The sequence below is a fragment of the Somniosus microcephalus genome, chromosome 3 (assembly GCF_052327205.1).
Source record: "Somniosus microcephalus isolate GS21.2 chromosome 3, FLI_Smic_1.0, whole genome shotgun sequence".
Taxonomy (NCBI): Eukaryota; Metazoa; Chordata; class Chondrichthyes; order Squaliformes; family Somniosidae; genus Somniosus; species Somniosus microcephalus.
Window position 1 is genome coordinate 313,573,404 of NC_140989.1, and position 6,065 is coordinate 313,579,468.

Sequence of the window (6,065 nt, forward strand, 5' to 3'; positions counted from 1 at the left end):
TCGAGCCCTGATCTCACCCCACACTCCGAGACCTGAGCTCACCCCACACTTCGAGCCCTGAACTCACCCCACACTCCGAGACCTGAACTCACCCCACACTCCCAGCCCCGAACTCACCCCACACTCCCAGCCCTGAACTCACCCCGCACTCCCAGCCCTGAACTCACCCCACACTTCGAGCCCTGATCTCACCCCACACTCCGAGACCTGAACTCACCCCACACTCCCAGCCCCGAACTCACCCCACACTCCCAGCCCCGAACTCACCCCACACTCCCAGCCCCGAACTCACCCCACACTCCCAGCCCCGAACTCACCCCACACTCCCAGCCCCGAACTCACCCCACACTCCCAGCCCCGAACTCACCCCACACTCCCAGCCCCGAACTCACCCCACACTCCCAGCCCCGAACTCACCCCACACTCCCAGCCCCGAACTCACCCCACACTCCCAGCCCCGAACTCACCCCACACTCCGCGTCCTGAACTCACCCCACACTCCAAGCTCTGAACTCACCCCACTCCAAGCTCTGAACTCACCTCACACTCCCAGCCCCGAACTCACCCCACACTCTGCGCCCTGAACTCACCCCACTCTCAGCCCCGAACTCACCCCACACTCTGAGCCCTGAACTCACTCCACACTCCGAGCCCTGAACTCACCCCACACTCCGAGCCCCGAACTCACCCCACACTCCGAGCCCTGAACTCACTCCACACTCCGAGTCCCGAACAAACCCCACCCCGAATCTTAACGACTCTTAGTTTTACCAAAGAAAGAGACCAGCGCTGCGTTTTTCCTCTCCCTGTACCCAGAGTACGACGACAGGGGAGTTCTCATCACCGTCTTAGACATGGGAGTGAATCTCGGAGCACAAGGACTCCAGGTAATGGTACCCGATTGTAGTTCAGGCCTTGCGAAGCCTCGAGCTCCTGTACTCAGCACACTAAAAAGAGAACACCTCTCGCATTGGAGACCCTGCAGACTCGAACCATGTAGACTTTCAGTAAAACGTAATTGATCGATCAATCATTTCATTCATTTAATAACGGTAGATTTTACACTACATTTTGTGTATTTAAGATAGTTTCTGACTACTATCTGAATTTATGTTTATGTTTATGCAATGTACCCTCTAATTTATTTTCGTGCGTGGTCCCTTTAAATTTGCTGCTCGGCTGGGCATGCGCCCTATCTCTTCCAGCGGCAGGAGATAGTGAGCGGCTTGTGTGGGACCTCGCGACTGGTGCGCGACCGCACACTTTAGGGGGAACTTTGGTGTGTGGCCCTCAACAGCGCACCAGAACTTGTGCAGTGGCCCTCCAGCCCAAATAATTGCTCACACCTGGTCTTAAGCTTACATTTTTGTATACAAGAAATTTACACACAAAATGCTAACCTTTAATGGAAAATTTTTGGAATTGATTTATATCAAGATCTTCAAGAATTTCAAGATGTCCTTGTCGCTCACATAATCACCTACTCCACAGTTCTAACAGAACAATGTTAGCTTGTGTGATAAATAATCCAGCGGACAAAGTTTAATATATCCAGAACGACAGATTCCAAGATTGAGTGACATGGCTTGTAATTTAATGGAGGTGCTTTAAATGAGGTAAACTGTGAGAATAAAAATTGAACACTGAAAGTAGGTAACTGCCTGGAGCCCTTGGGCTTGATTTTGCCAGGCCTGAGGAGGCGGGATTGGAGGCGTGTGAGGTGTTAAATTTGTAAAAAATGGCGGGCGGCTCCGATCCCACCTCCAGCCTGCCTCTGACCAATTTTCCCAAAAGCGGGCTTTCAGACCCCGTTTCAATCCCGCCTCCAAGAGGCGGGATAGGCCCTTAGGGCCCTTAACAAGCACTTAATTGCCTCTATAATGCCATTTTGAGAGGCCATTCTAACTTTAACACATTTCCCCCGTGCTGCACGTCTCCTCTGGAACATGCCAGTTAATCCTGGCGGGCTCACAAGTGGATTGCTTACTAACAGCTGCAGCACCACCATTAAAAAGGAGTTTTCAACAATGATTATTTGCAGGTGGCAGAACTTTGTTTTCTGAGGTCTGGGAGAATTTTTAGCAGGCCTACTCATTGTGGAAGTTTTGAGGCTGAGATCCATCTCCAGTGGGACCTCCTGGCAAACCCCTCTCCCCACCTTGACTGAGCGCTTCCTCAACTGAGGTATATACCTGCAGCATGGGAACCATTTATTTCCTTTCCTCCTGGACATCAGATTCAGACGAAGACCAGCCGCGGCAGCAGCAGAACCCGGAACAACAGCAGCACCAACAGCAGGAACAACAACAGGAGCGCCAAGCTGCTGCTCACCCACCTGAAGCTGCACAGGCCAGAAGGCGCCAGCGCATGGAAGCACGTTGCCACAGGAGATACCCCCAAAACAGGGTTTACAGACAGAGGATGAGCTACCTCAACATGACTGAGCAGCAATGCCAAAGGAGGCTCAGACTTTCACGAGAGGTAGTGGGTGACATCTGCACAATGCTACAGCAAGACCTGGAGCCCAGAGGAGCGGGTGGATACCCCTTACCAGTGGCCGTCGGTCACCACCGCACTCAACTTTTTTGCTTCAGGACCATTCCAGGGATCAACAGCAGACATCAGCGGCATCTCCCAGGTGGCCGCACACACTTGCATCACGCAGGTAACTGATGCCCTCTTTGCCAACGTGCACAATTACATCAAATTTTCCAAGGATCAAGCAAGTTTAATGGTGCGTGCGGCTGGATTTGCTAATCTAGCAGGCTTTCCAAGGGTGCAGGGTGTCGTTGACTGCACACATGTGGCCCTTAAGGCACCCCATCACAATCCAGGTATTTTTGTCAACTGCAAGGGCTTCCACTCCCTCAACGTGCAGCTGGTGTGTGACCACAATAAGGACATTTTGCATGTTTGCGCCAAGTACCCTAGCAGTTGCCATGACTCCTTCATCCTGCGGCAGTCTAGTGTTCCTCCGCTCTTCAGTCCGCCGGACCAACTTTGCGGATGGCTACTTGGAGACAAGGGCTATTCCCTGAAGACGTGGCTAATGACGCCGTTGAGGCCATCCAACGAAGCTGAGGAGCGCTACAACTCCAGCCACATTTCAACCAGATCCATCATCGAGCAAACCATCGGCTTGCTGAAGATGCAATTCAGATGCCTTGATAGATCAGGTGGAGCCCTGCAGTGCTCAGCAGCCGGGGTCTCCAGAATCGTCGTGGTCTGCTGTGCACTTCACAACATGGCACAGCATTGTGGCTTGCAGCTGCCTGAGGTACAAGTGGCTCATCGCATAGCCTCCTCAGATGAGGATGAGGAGGAGGAGGAGGACAGCGACAATGAACAACTTGCAGAGACGCATCAACCAGTGGCAGCAGGACGCGAGCACATTGCTGCCCAGGATGCAAGGGATGCACTCATCTTGGCCAGATTTGCTTAGCATGCCCAATCAAACACATTTGCCTCGCACCTTCTTACCAGACCATCGACAATGGGCAATAACCTGCAGCTTCCTATCACTCTGACCACCATACTGACAATTCCAAGTCGCCCTGAACCCTCAATGTGGAAGTCCCATTTGCGACATGACACAGCCCACAACTTCAACAGTTTGCCATCAAGTTATTTTATCACATAAATGCACGGATAGCTTTTCAAAAATAAACACAACAGAACACCCAAGTGAGTACTCTTGTGACTACTTGTGCTTTACCTTCCTCTTACGCATGCTCCTACGTGGTGCTTCCCCTGTGGCTTCAGCAGATGTGGAGGTCCCTTGCCCACTTTCCTGCTGCTCCTGCCTCGACACATTTGGCAGGCATCCTCTGGGGTTGCGAGCCTGTGAGGGCTCGCCAACAGTCTGCTGCTCCTGCAGCTGTGCAGGGGCTGAGACGCTGATCTCAGTTGGGTGAGGACTCTGGTGGGGCTCTGACCGAGGGCTTTGCAGTGGCATGGTTGTGTGAGCGCTTGGAGAGGAGCCCCCACTTCCTTGTTGTCTGTCACCAACATCCCTCTCATGGGTCAGCCCCACTTCAGAGCAAGCAAGTGACTTGACAGCACCTTACTGCACTTCAAGGGGGCCATGTGGACCCGTTTCTGCACTGGAAGTCCTACTCCAGAGGACTTCCATGATGGTCTGGTTTCTCTGCTCAATAGTTGACCATCGCTCCTCAAGAGATGTCAGTCTATTCTGAACAATGACCATGTTTTCAAGACCCTGGCGACTAAGCTCCTCCATGGCCGTAGCCATCCTCTCCTCTACCGTAGCCATCCTCTCCATGGTAGCCAGCCTTACCATGGAGGTAGCCATCCTTTCCACGGAGGTTGCCATCCTTTCCGTGGTGATACGTTCATGCACCAATGCCTTCACAAAGGCTCTGCTCATGTTAGCGATGGACCCCTCCATTCGCTCCACACTCACAGCGACCCTGGAGACAAAACCTGCCAGAGACTCCTGCACCTGTTCCTAGAGTTCCAGCACCGCTCTCCTGGATGAACCTAGAGGCACAGGGTCGACATGCAGCTGAGCCAAGCTGGGAGAGTCCTGCGCCCTCCGACTAGGACTCTCCACTGCTGTCTCTGTCTCCACCATCTGCTGATGCTCACTTGTGAGCTGTGATACACCAGGTGACAACGCTACTCTATGTCCCGAAGGTCCCACCGAGGTGTGAGTGTCTGCGCTGGTGCTGGGTGCGCTTAATTTTGCTGACGCTGCGCCCTCAGAGGTTGCAGCTTCCTCTGAGGAGTCTGGGGGCTCAGGCTATTCCTCCTGGACAGTGGGGAGGGTCCTGTGGGGGAGTAAAGGAAAGAGTTAGGCATGTGAGATAAACGTTGCATGCACATTGAAGTGTGCAGATTATCAAAAGTCTATCTGTTACAGCATTAGAATGAAGATCAGTCACTCGTGCAATGTCAATGAGAAAGATGAAAAACTATTCTGTCACCAGCTTGCTCTGATGCGCCCAACTGTCTGTCCCCCACTTGCCCACACTCCTCCACTCCCACGATCTCCAGGGCCGCCTCCTCTGCATTGGTAAGCTGGGCTATTGAGGGTGGCCCTCCACCTGTCCTCGCCCTTTCCCTCTTATTGTGGGCTCTCTTTTCCTGCAATGAGGGACACAAGTGGAGTTTGAGTGAGAATGAAGGAGTATAGAGAATCCATAGCATAGATGCTTAGAAGAACACAAAGATGCAGTGAGGTCACAAGACCAAGGGCCCTCCCTGTGTGTTGTAAGTTGTTGTCATAGCATCACAGTGATAGGGGGTGTGAGGGCTCCATAGTCGAATAGTTAAGTGAATGTGAACATACAGAGAGAGGGAATGGTTAAGGTTGCAGGGATGTAATGGTCAAGTGGGATGTGGAGGAGGAGGTTGACAAAGCAGAGTGCTGGTGATGAGAGCGATGGGGGTTAGATTGAGGGTGATGGTGATGGAATACTCACTTTTCCTGTGCGGAGGTCATGAAACCTTTTTCTGCACTGCAGCCAGGTTCTGCTGCACTTTGAGATGGCACTCACCTCCTGTGCCACTTGCAGCCACACAGCTTTGGTCTGTTGGGGAGGTTTCTTACTCCCAGAAGAAGGAAACAGCACTTCCTTATTCACTCTTGCTCCCTCCACCAGAGCTTGGAGAGAGTCCTCATCAAAACGGGGAGCACACTTTGGTCTGGAGCTTGCCATGGTTGGAGCCCTAATCCCTCAGAAGTGTAATCCAGAAGTTGTAAGACAGAAAATGAACCAAGGCTGCTTGCAGCTGCATAGATGACATCATCAGAGGCAAGTTTCAGCATCAAAAGACTCATTGGGCGAGGGGTTCCCACATGCTGGAAATCAAGTGCCCAATTAGGGCAAAATAGTTAAATTATCCCACCTCACATCGGAGGTGGGGGCAGGATCCGCCGACCACTTGACCCGACACCAGCCCGCCCCCAATGACAAAATCCAGCCCCTTATGTCAGATTTGTTCTTTTATATATTAAATCCTGCACAATTTCTCTTTTCAAAACGATTGGGAATTTCAGTGCCTCAATGCTATGGGTCACAAGAAGACATTCATTGTTACGG